Genomic DNA, 13,701 nt, shown 5'->3' with positions numbered 1-13,701 from the left:
CAACCCTTCCCCTTGTGTCCCCTCATACTCTGCTGGCGGCCGCCGCTGCTTTGATCAAGCTCTATGTCAGACAGCGGCGCCGGGTATCCCAGTAGCGCCAACCCTTCCCCCCATACTCTGTCCCCTCATACTCTGCTGCTGGCCGCCGCTGCTCTGATCAAGCTCTTTGACAGAGAGCGTCGCCGGGTATCCCTGCAGTGCCAACCCTTCCCTATTTGTCCCCGCATGCTGTGCTGCCGGCCACCGCTGCTCTGGTCAAGCTCTATGTCAGACAGCGGCGCCGGGGAACCCTGCAGCGCCCGCCCTCGCCCTCCTTCCCAGTTATATGCATACTATTACTTTGCTCTTACGGAGCTTTGGCTCCTCCCACTATCTACAAGTACCGGCAGCCAGGGTGACGGGCCTCCGCACGCCTGCAGCCCCTGTCATGGATGTTAGCAGGGAGGTGAGGAAGCTGACCCGCACAACTGTCCCACGCTGACTGCCTAACCACGGCCAGCTCCGCCTCCTGCCTCTCTACACTACACCTAAAAACGGTAAAGCTATATGGGCATGGGTAGGGTGATGTATATACTGAAAGGTTTTTTTTTTTTTGGGGGGGGGGGATGATAAATGATAGGCATCAGGTGTGTGAGGTTTTTTTAATGTATTGGGGGGGGGGTGCACAAAATTGTAATACAATGTGTGTGTTTTGGGGTGTACAGTATATATACTGTATATATTATCATATGGGATGTCTTGCTCTGCCAGCCTCACCGCCCCCAATCTTTGCTCCTATGCGGAAAGTGGCATATATTTTAAATGTGGTGCAGGCAGGCAGCCTATCAGAGCTCGCAGACCAGTAGCCACAGTTAGTGATTGTCCGCCAGACTCTGAGCTCCGATTTGCTTATGACCTGGCGCTCTCATATTTGAAATATCCACCAGCCACAGCACCTCTGCATAATGTGACATGGGCATTACAGTGTGCAATATAATGTGATATGGGCATTACGGTGTGCAGTATAATGTGACATGGGCATTACGGTGTGTAATATAATGTGACATGGGCATAACGGTGTGCGGTATAATGTGACATGGGCATTATGTTGCGCGGTATAATATGACATGGGCATTATGTTGTGCGGTATAATATGACATGGGCATTATGTTGTGCGGTATAATATGACATGGGCATTACGGTGTGCAATATAATGTGACATGGGCATTACGGTGTGCAATATAATGTGACATGGGCATTACGGTGTGCGGTATAATGTGACATGGACATTACGGTGTGCAATATAATGTGACATGGGCATTACGGTGTGCGGTATAATGTGACATGGACATTACGGTGTGCAATATAATGTGCCATGGACATTACGGTGTGCAATATAATGTTACATGAACATTACGGTGTGCAATATAATGTGACATGGACATTACGGTGTGCGGTATAATGTGACATGGACATTACGGTGTGCGGTATAATGTGACATGGGCATTACGGTGTGCAATATAATGTGACATGGACATTACGGTGTGCAATATAATGTGTCATGGACATTACGGTGTGCGGTATAATGTGACATGGACATTACGGAGTGCAATATAATGTGACATGGACATTACGGTGTGCAATATAATGTGACATGGACATTACGGTGTGCAATATAATGTGACATGGACATTACGGTGTGCGGTATAATGTGACATGGACATTACGGTGTGCAATATAATGTGACATGGACATTACGGTGTGCAATATAATGTGACGTGGACATTACAGTGTGCGGTATAATGTGACATGGACATTACGGTGTGCAATATAATGTGACATGGGCATTATGGTGTGTGGTATAATGTGACATGGGCATTACGGTGTGCAATATAATGTGACATGGGCATTACGGTGTGCAATATAATGTGACATGGGCATTATGGTGTGTGGTATAATGTGACATGGGAATTACGGTGTGCAATATAATGTGACATGGGCATTACGGTGTGCAATATAATGTGACATGGACATTACGGTGTGCAATATAATGTGACATGGGCATTACGGTGTGCGGTATAATGTGACATGGACATTACGGTGTGCAATATAATGTGACATGGGCATTACGGTGTGCAATATAATGTGACATGGGCATTATGGTGTGCGGTATAATGTGACATGGACATTACGGTGTGCAATATAATGTGACATGGGCATTACGATGTGCAATATAATGTGACATGGGCATTACAGTGTGCGGTATAATGTGACATGGACATTACGGTGTGCGGTATAATGTGACATGGACATTACGCTGTGCGGTATAATGTGACATGGACATTACGGTGTGCGGTATAATGTGACATGGACATTACGGTGTGCAATATAATGTGACATGGGCATTACGGTGTGCGGTATAATGTGACATGGGCATTACGGTGTGCGATTATAATGTGATATGGGCATTACAGTGTGCGGCATAATGTATGAGGGGCATTATGGTGTTATTGGTACTATTATGTGACCATGCCCCTTTTCCATGAAGCCAAATGAATTCTTGTTTTTCAGTATAGGGGGGCACCAAAATGTCTAGTTACGGCACTGGCGGGACTTGTTCCCATTTCGCAAAAGCTCCTGTCTCACCTGTCACTTACCTCACCGCACGTCACTGATGCACATACACCAAACATCTGCGAATGGACCAGAATAAGGTCCATAGTCTTCCCCTTTTTTAGCCATATTGTTACCTCACACCCTATTTGATCCTTACTTCTTGATGGGAGGCTATTCCACTTGCCCAATACCTATTCTATGCAGTCATTTTTCCTCAGATTTCTCCTGAACCTCCCTCCCGACAGTGTCAGTGTATGTCCTCGTGTTCTAATACTTCTCTTCATTTGAAGGTAGTTTCCCTCTTGGACCTTGTCAAAACCCTTGGTATACTTGGAAGTTTTTATCATGTCCCCCTTTGTCACTTCTGCTCCAAACTATACATACTGCAATTTTTAAGTCTTTCCTAGTAGGTTTTGTGATGTAGGCCATGCGCCATTTTAGTTGCCCTTCTTTGTAGTCTCTAATGTATTTATATCCTTGTAGAGATATGGTGGGAGATTCTCTAAGCTAAAAATGCAGTAAAAACCCCGTTATCTGGGTTTTTACCGCATTTTGGGATGCACTAAGCATCCCCCACTGGGTTAACGCGGCGGGGGGCATCGCCAGAAAAATCTGGCGATGCCCCATAGAAGCTTATGGGCTTCTAACGCGACCCCCCGCCACCCCACACCGACCCACCGCCACCCCGCATGGACCCCCACCGCCCGGCATTGCCCCCCCCCCTTTCACCTGTGTCGAGGCAGCACAGAGCTGTGCTGCCCGGACCTGTGACCTCCTCCTCCCTGCACTTATCCTCTTACGGGTGCAGGGAGGAGGAGAGCCAGCCCCCCGCAGCAGCAGCCAGCAGCCGGGTAAGGGAGGGAGGGGGGAGCCGCCGGGTCCCGATGGGACCCGCAGACTCCCCGCAAAGGACAGCTCTTAACACAAGCAAAAGGTCAAAGGGAACATGGTCGACAATAACAAGGTCGACATTACTTATTCACACTTTTGGTGTGACACCTTATGGTTGTTTTGTGTCCCCTTTTATGGCTCGCTACGTTCACCATGCATCGGGCACGGTGCCTCGCTGTGCTCGGTACACTATTTTATTCTCCCTTTATGTCCACAGGGATGGTAAAGTATGAACAAATCGGTTAAAAAATTCCTGAAAATCCTTGTCACAGTTGACCATGTTCCTGTCTACCTTTTGCTTGCATTAATCTTCTGTTAATGCCATTTTTAGGCATCTAAGTAGCTGCGTTTGACCATGACTAGTCAACCACATGATTGTCATTCTAGACATCGACCATCCTTCCACAGATATGAACTGGATAACAGAATTCTAGATGAGGTCGTACCAATGACCCATATAGTGGCATTATTACTGCTTTCTTTCTGCTGCTGCTGATTCCTCCCACTTGCAACTAAACATCTAACTTGCAATCTTTGTTGCATTGCTTACCCGCTCTAAGTCACCTGATATAGTGACTCCTGGATCCCTCTCTTCCTCAGCAGTTTCCATTATAGTGCCATTAAGAGCGTATTTAGCCTTTGGGTTTTTGAGACCCAAGTGCATGATTTAGCATTTTTGGCATTAAACTGTAATTACCATGCTCTACCATTCGACCTAGATCATCCACCATTTATTTTACCCCTCCTGGTGTGTCTACCCTGTTGCATACCTTTGTGTCTTCTGCAAACTGGCAATACCATTTGCAATGTCACCAATAAAGATATTAAAATGCACTGGTCCAAGTACAGATCCCTGGGGTACTCCACTTGTAACCTTTCCAACCCGTTACTGTACTCCGTTTACTTCAACACTGTTTTCTGTCCTGCAACCAAGATCGCATCTATTCAACTATCTTAGAATCCAATCCCATGATTTTGAATTTATTTAACCGTCCGCTATGTGGCAAAAGCCTTACTAAAGTCTAAATAACTATATATATATATATGGCTATTTCTTTATCTATTAATTTAGTCACCCAGTCAAAAAAGTCAACAAGGTTTGTTTGACATGATCTCCCCAGGTAGACCCATGCTGTTTGGGATCCTGTAAATTGCTGGATTTGAGGTAATCTACAATTCTTTCTTTTAAGAATGTTTACATCAATTTCCCTACTACTGATGTGAGGCTCACTGGTCGGTAGTTGTTTGCATCTTCCATGCTTTAGCTCTTTTAGTATCTTTGGATGTATACCATCTGGCCCCATTGATTTATCCACTTTAAGTTTTGAGTGTTCTGTTAGGACCTTCTCCTCTGTAAATGTACTCCTTCTGTCTAATAAAATACTATACAGGTTGAGTATCCCTTATCCAAAATGCTCGGAAAAGTATTTCGGAATATTTTAATATTTCAATGATGTTTTTTGAAGTATCTTGCATTTATGCTGTATAAACACATAAAATACACACATATATATTTTATTACCACATAAAATACACACAAATATATTTTATTTGTTCAAAAAAACAAGGTTTCAAAACATGAAACAAAATTTGTGTACTATCTCAGATACTGAATTTGAATGGCAAGCAATCATTTTCTTGCACATATATAGTGCCAGTTACATGTCATGTCCTCAGTAGTGCTGTTACATATGTCCCCAGTGAGTTTTTATCCCAAAAAAAAATTTTTCTTCACTTTCTGGAATGTATGGTTTTCGGGATAATTCGGATAACGGATATTCGGATACGGGATACTCGACCTGTACTGAGTAGGTGGTCCTGCAGTATTTCCCCAGTATCTTCTGTCTCACTGCTACAGCCAATCCCAGTGCTCCTGAGTAGCTACCCCTGCAATACCTCTGTGGTATACCCTGTCTCACTGGTACAGCTAACCCCTAGTGTTCCTGAAGGGCTGGTCATGCATAAATCCCAGGGATCTTCTCTTACTGGTATACTCAGTGCTTAAAGTGGTCCAAGGGAGGTGGTGGAACTCACCCCTCTAGACCCACCCTTGTGGGCCACACCCCTAGCACCTCCCACCTGGCAGAAGCCACGCCCATATACACGCCCCTTTAAGTATATTCATTGTTTACCCATTTGCTATTGGACTTTAAATTATATCCACGCAGAAGGAGGATCAGCTGTTCTTTTATTTTTACAAATAACATAAGTTTTTAACCATTTAAGATACAATAGAGAAAATTGTACTTGAAATACCCTGAAACTTTGCTTTACATAACACTCCAATTAGTGCTATTAATAGGTTTCTCATTGGTGAATACAAATTAATCATATTGTATGTGCTAAACAGGATCTTACAAGGTCATTATTGTATATTTTCAATGCACTCATACCAGATTTAAGACTAACCACAATGAGTCTCTGATTTCCAGGTGACATAGTCCATTTGTGGTGGTAGTAGCCAATCCCTGGTGACATGGTGTTCTTTGGAGATTTCAGCCGCCAGAGGAAGGAGATGAGGAGTGGTCAAGCTGTTTAGTAAAGATGTTGAAGAAGCTGAAAATAAAGAGAACAGTGTATGTTAGTTAACCTGTATGGCTTTAGAGGAATTTACATGGACAACACAAATACAGATACTTACCCATAATGATTCTATGAGTCCCAGATGATAGAGTCTTTTGATGGTGCTTGGTCATTTGCAAAGTGAGGAGGTCGTAGTAGTACAGTTGGCCTTAATGTGTGAAGGTCTTTTGATGGTGGTTGCCATTTCCTGGTGACCGAGTCCTAACATGGTGTTCTTTGGAGATTTCAGCCGCCAGAGGAAGGAGATGAGGAGTGGTCAAGCTGTTTAGTAAAGATGTTGAAGAAGCTGAAAATAAAGAGAACAGTGTATGTTAGTTAACCTGTATGGCTTTAGAGGAATTTACATGGACAACACAAATACAGATACTTACCCATAATGATTCTATGAGTCCCAGATGATAGAGTCTTTTGATGGTGCTTGGTCATTTGCAAAGTGAGGAGGTCGTAGTAGTACAGTTGGCCTTAATGTGTGAAGGTCTTTTGATGGTGGTTGCCATTTCCTGGTGACCGAGTCCTAACATGGTGTTCTTTGGAGATTTCAGCCGCCAGAGGAAGGAGATGAGGAGTGGTCAAGCTGTTTAGTAAAGATGTTGAAGAAGCTGAAAATAAAGAGAACAGTGTATGTTAGTTAACCTGTATGGCTTTAGAGGAATTTACATGGACAACACAAATACAGATACTTACCCATAATGATTCTATGAGTCCCAGATGATAGAGTCTTTTGATGGTGCTTGGTCATTTGCAAAGTGAGGAGGTCGTAGTAGTACAGTTGGCCTTAATGTGTGAAGGTCTTTTGATGGTGGTTGCCATTTCCTGGTGACCGAGTCCTAACATGGTGTTCTTTGGAGATTTCAGCCGCCAGAGGAAGGAGATGAGGAGTGGTCAAGCTGTTTAGTAAGATGTTGAAGAAGCTGAAAATAAAGAGAACAGTGTATGCTAGTTAACCTGTATGGCTTTAGAGGAATTTACATGGACAACACAAATACAGATACTTACCCATAATGATTCTATGAGTCCCAGATGATAGAGTCTTTTGATGGTGCTTGGTCATTTGCAAAGTGAGGAGGTCGTAGTAGTACAGTTGGCCTTAATGTGTGAAGGTCTTTTGATGGTGGTTGCCATTTCCTGGTGACCGAGTCCTAACATGGTGTTCTTTGGAGATTTCAGCCGCCAGAGGAAGGAGATGAGGAGTGGTCAAGCTGTTTAGTAAAGATGTTGAAGAAGCTGAAAATAAAGAGAACAGTGTATGTTAGTTAACCTGTATGGCTTTAGAGGAATTTACATGGACAACACAAATACAGATACTTACCCATAATGATTCTATGAGTCCCAGATGATAGAGTCTTTTGATGGTGCTTGGTCATTTGCAAAGTGAGGAGGTCGTAGTAGTACAGTTGGCCTTAATGTGTGAAGGTCTTTTGATGGTGGTTGCCATTTCCTGGTGACCGAGTCCTAACATGGTGTTCTTTGGAGATTTCAGCCGCCAGAGGAAGGAGATGAGGAGTGGTCAAGCTGTTTAGTAAGATGTTGAAGAAGCTGAAAATAAAGAGAACAGTGTATGTTAGTTAACCTGTATGGCTTTAGAGGAATTTACATGGACAACACAAATACAGATACTTACCCATAATGATTCTATGAGTCCCAGATGATAGAGTCTTTTGATGGTGCTTGGTCATTTGCAAAGTGAGGAGGTCGTAGTAGTACAGTTGGCCTTAATGTGTGAAGGTCTTTTGATGGTGGTTGCCATTTCCTGGTGACCGAGTCCTAACATGGTGTTCTTTGGAGATTTCAGCCGCCAGAGGAAGGAGATGAGGAGTGGTCAAGCTGTTTAGTAAGATGTTGAAGAAGCTGAAAATAAAGAGAACAGTGTATGTTAGTTAACCTGTATGGCTTTAGAGGAATTTACATGGACAACACAAATACAGATACTTACCCATAATGATTCTATGAGTCCCAGATGATAGAGTCTTTTGATGGTGCTTGGTCATTTGCAAAGTGAGGAGGTCGTAGTAGTACAGTTGGCCTTAATGTGTGAAGGTCTTTTGATGGTGGTTGCCATTTCCTGGTGACCGAGTCCTAACATGGTGTTCTTTGGAGATTTCAGCCGCCAGAGGAAGGAGATGAGGAGTGGTCAAGCTGTTTAGTAAGATGTTGAAGAAGCTGAAAATAAAGAGAACAGTGTATGTTAGTTAACCTGTATGGCTTTAGAGGAATTTACATGGACAACACAAATACAGATACTTACCCATAATGATTCTATGAGTCCCAGATGATAGAGTCTTTTGATGGTGCTTGGTCATTTGCAAAGTGAGGAGGTCGTAGTAGTACAGTTGGCCTTAATGTGTGAAGGTCTTTTGATGGTGGTTGCCATTTCCTGGTGACCGAGTCCTAACATGGTGTTCTTTGGAGATTTCAGCCGCCAGAGGAAGGAGATGAGGAGTGGTCAAGCTGTTTAGTAAAGATGTTGAAGAAGCTGAAAATAAAGAGAACAGTGTATGTTAGTTAACCTGTATGGCTTTAGAGGAATTTACATGGACAACACAAATACAGATACTTACCCATAATGATTCTATGAGTCCCAGATGATAGAGTCTTTTGATGGTGCTTGGTCATTTGCAAAGTGAGGAGGTCGTAGTAGTACAGTTGGCCTTAATGTGTGAAGGTCTTTTGATGGTGGTTGCCATTTCCTGGTGACCGAGTCCTAACATGGTGTTCTTTGGAGATTTCAGCCGCCAGAGGAAGGAGATGAGGAGTGGTCAAGCTGTTTAGTAAGATGTTGAAGAAGCTGAAAATAAAGAGAACAGTGTATGTTAGTTAACCTGTATGGCTTTAGAGGAATTTACATGGACAACACAAATACAGATACTTACCCATAATGATTCTTTGAATATCAGGTGACTTTAGTTATGATTGTGGTAGTTGCCATTTCCTGGTAATTGTGTCTTTTGATGTTGGTCGGTCATCGCCATTAGCAGGTGTGGTGTATTTTCATTGTGGTAATTGCCATTTTCAGTTGATTGTCTCTTTTGATGGTGGTTGGTTATTGCCATTTCCAGGTGACAGAGTCCTATCATTGAAATATCATGCCAAAGAGGCAGGAGGTGAGTGTACAATATAGCATGCAAAAGATGCACTTTAGCAAGTGAAATCAAAGTACATAAAGCAAAAATGCTAAATAATTCTCAACTGACCTATAACAAACGCCACAAGTGCTGGAAACTGGAGTGATCCTCTTTCCTCTGTCTTGCCATGCAAGTGTTTTGAAGTGCACTTCGTCTGCCTTTAGCTAACCAAGATTTTACATAAGGCACTGGATTCCATAAGTGAGAAGGAGGACCACATATGCTAATCATCATAAGTTCTGCTAGGTGAGAAATGGAAAGAGAACTCCTTATCTTCGTAGCGATTATGTTCATTACACTGAATCCTCTTTCACATTCTGCATTACTAACTGGCAAAGTTTGTACACATTGCAAAATTGGCAATAAATCTGATGGTACACTTTTGCCTCCATTGTCTTTGAAGTCTCGAAAAGCCATCTTTGTTTTTCCAAAGTTAATTTGGAAACGGTCACATAAGGTTTTCAACTCTTTTTCACCAAACTCTACTGGCAAGACATCAGGCCAGAAGTCATTGTAAAGAACTTTTACAAGTTTGTAAAAATTCATGTCTTCTGATGACAAACAGCGATTTTCAATATTTGCTTTTAGGCTAGCATAAAACTGCCCTCGTCTGATGGTTTTGACTTTAGCATTCTTAATAAGTTCTACTTCTTTGAAATATCCTCTTGCGATAGCTTCAGAAGCCTCAATTGAGAAAATTCCAGATACATTTTCAATGCGTGATTCAAAAACATGAACCTGCCTTACTAATAGCCTTTGAGCTTTTACCAAGTGAATGTTTCGGTCTTGTAAAGCAAGTGAAAGGTCACGAAGCTCTGACAGAGCATCACACATTAAGGCCAAATTCATAAGGAACTCCTCACTTTGCAATTGCCTACTCAAAGAGCCAAACTTTGTGCTTTCTTTAGTTTTGCTTTGCACCTGTTCTTGAAAATGCTTGAATAAGGCAGCATATGATCTCCATATAGCATAAACTGTTCTAAAGCTTGAGGCAACCCATCTAGTATCAAGCACACGACCTATGCTCATAAGAATATCATGGAGCTCTGCTGAACACCTTTTTAATTCTCTTAAATTCTTTGGAGAACGACTGTATAGTGCATACAGACTATCTACAAAAGACTGAAAGTGGTATATCTCGGTAAGATCCTTCACTGTATCTGCAACAGCTAACTCTGAAGATGAGATCGATGGTGCTTCAGCAGCTGCGAGTGGAAGTAACATAGACTCCAGTGTTGAATTTATAACGATTGCAGTGCCAACTGATGAGTTTGGGAAATTCCTTACGTAGAATTGTGGCAACTCCAGACTTACAACCAAGCATTACTGCTGCTCCATCACTCCCTAAACCAACAAGAAGTTCTGACAAAAGGTTTTTAGATAAGCCATGCTTGCTCAGCGTGGTTAATAAGGAATCACAAATGCCCTGGGCTGTAGTACTATCAAGCTCAACCAAATCAAGGAAAAAAGTTGTAGGTTGGCAAGCTTCAGAACTATCACCTGACATTGCTGCCATCATTGCACGCACATATATAATCATTGTGGTTTTTTTAGACACACTTGTACTTTCATCAATCTGAATGCTTACTTTTGGTTTTAGGGTTACTATATTCTGAATGAGTCGCTTTCTCATTTCACATGAAATATGGCTAACTATATCTGTGCATACAACATTGCTCTGCAATATTTTTCCAAGATCACATCCATTGGCTTCCTGTAGATCAATTAACTGTGGATGATCTGTGTATGGACGGTTATTTTTGGCAACATGATAAGCTGTTCTGAAGACTCTAACAGTTGTTTCAATGTGCTCATTGTATTGTTTTGCAACTAACTCTGGTAAAATATTATCAGCTTGTTCATTTAAGATTTTAACTGCTGCCTCATGTGCTTTTGAAAGACGCCATGGTCATGAATCTTTTTTCTAAGAGATAACTGTTGTTTTGCTTTTGTAAAACCATATGGACCAACGCAGCTTGTTGCCCATTCTGTGGAAAGGCTTTTACTAAATCCCCTGAATGTTTCAGCTCCAGCTCCTAGTGTCTGAACTTTTGCACAAATTTCGCATCCCATTTTTCCATTTGCAATTCTTAGCCAGGAATATTTTTTTTTAAATAGTGATGCTTGCTCATCTGTCCAGCAATCGGGTATGCAGCCATCACCTTCACCTCTAACTTTTTTAGTATGATGTTCAACATCTGCAATCGTTAAAAATTCAACACTGGAGTCTATGTTACTTCCACTCGCAGCTGCTGAAGCACCATCGATCTCATCTTCACTGTCACTAATTTGAACGCTTTCTAGCTCTTTCACTTCCTTATTCACGGGTTTGAAGTAACTAAGTAAGTTTCTTTTCATTAGGAGTTTCTGATTAAATAGCTTGAGATAAATAATTTCTTCAAATTACTGTCTTTAGTCTACACAGGTCCTGGCCTAGGACAAAAATATATAGTCTTAGTAACACTGTACATGAAAATTACCAAAAAAACCCCAGTAGAACCCTGACTTACCTGCCTATCAAGAGCTGAAGCACAGTCAGTGGGATGTCTGTCCAACTGTATGGTGAGGTGACACAAGTCGGGTGCGAGGTCTTGGATACCTTGTCCACTGAAGACTGCCTTTTCAGTACACAGGTCCTGGCCTAGGACAAAAATATATAGTCTTAGTAACACTGTACATGAAAATTACCAAAAAAACCCCAGTAGAACCCTGACTTACCTGCCTATCAAGAGCTGAAGCACAGTCAGTGGGATGTCTGTCCAACTGTATGGTGAGGTGACACAAGTCGGGTGCGAGGTCTTGGATACCTTGTCCACTGAAGACTGCCTTTTCAGTACACAGGTCCTGGCCTAGGACAAAAATATATAGTCTTAGTAACACTGTACATGAAAATTACCAAAAAAAACCCAGTAGAACCCTGACTTACCGGCCTATCAAGAGCTGAAGCACAGTCAGTGGGATGTCTGTCCAACTGTATGGTGAGGTGACACAAGTCGGGTGCGAGGTCTTGGATACCTTGTCCACTGAAGACTGCCTTTTCAGTACACAGGTCCTGGCCTAGGACAAAAATATATAGTCTTAGTAACACTGTACATGAAAATTACCAAAAAAACCCCAGTAGAACCCTGACTTACCTGCCTATCAAGAGCTGAAGCACAGTCAGTGGGATGTCTGTCCAACTGTATGGTGAGGTGACACAAGTCGGGTGCGAGGTCTTGGATACCTTGTCCACTGAAGACTGCCTTTTCAGTACACAGGTCCTGGCCTAGGACAAAAATATATAGTCTTAGTAACACTGTACATGAAAATTACCAAAAAAACCCCAGTAGAACCCTGACTTACCTGCCTATCAAGAGCTGAAGCACAGTCAGTGGGATGTCTGTCCAACTGTATGGTGAGGTGACACAAGTCGGGTGCGAGGTCTTGGATACCTTGTCCACTGAAGACTGCCTTTTCAGTACACAGGTCCTGGCCTAGGACAAAAATATATAGTCTTAGTAACACTGTACATGAAAATTACCAAAAAAAACCCAGTAGAACCCTGACTTACCGGCCTATCAAGAGCTGAAGCACAGTCAGTGGGATGTCTGTCCAACTGTATGGTAAGGTGACACAAGTCGGGTGCGAGGTCTTGGATACCTTGTCCACTGAAGACTGCCTTTTCAGTACACACGTCCTGGCCTAGGACAAAAATATATAGTCTTAGTAACACTGTACATGAAAATTACCAAAATAACCCCCCATGTGCACTGCAGGTGGGGCAGATGTAACATGTGCAGAGAGAGTTCTTTTAGTGGCTTGTGCTGGTCTGTAAACAGATCTATTACAGATTTAATATTTTATTTATAAGGCTCCACAAGTGTATCGTAGGGCAGTACAAAGGAACAGTACAGGGAGACAAGCTTAACATTACAGTCAGGGCAGGCGACAGGGTGTTTGGGGGGGGGGGGTTCAAGGGGGACACTTGTACGGGGCCCGACCACATTGATCAATGTACTGTACTACTAGGGGCTGGTGTCCAATGAAGGACACTTGGTCTTTTAGTATAGGAGAGCTATGAGTGAAATGTGTAGAGAAGAAGGCTTAGACAACTGGAGGGAAGAGGGCCCTGCTCTGAAGAGCTTACAATCTAGTAGGGGCAACAGACAGATTACATGAGGTGCTAGCAGGTGGCAGGATGTAAGCAGGCCAACGTGTGTGGCAGGGGTCAGGTCAGAGTTTGGTGGCAGTGTGGACTTTGTCTTGCAAATTATTTTCTCTTAAAAAAATCTGATATCACCCAGTATCCCACACTGCCACAAAACTCGGACTTTGTCTGGGTGTGCATAGGCATTACACACCCAATATAGCTTTTAAAACACTAGCAGTTACCCACAAATAAATAAAATACACATCACCCATTTAAAACACACTAAGGGCCTAATTAAGGTTCACTCAGAATGAGGTAAATTTAGTGCGTTTCAGATGTTTGCTGCGAGGAGGGAGGGCCAAACAGGGCAGCGCCAACAGG

Source organism: Crinia signifera, chromosome 2 (assembly GCF_055691185.1).
Source record: "Crinia signifera chromosome 2, ASM5569118v1, whole genome shotgun sequence".
In the NCBI taxonomy this organism is placed as follows: domain Eukaryota; kingdom Metazoa; phylum Chordata; class Amphibia; order Anura; family Myobatrachidae; genus Crinia; species Crinia signifera.
This window is presented reverse-complemented; position numbering follows the sequence as displayed.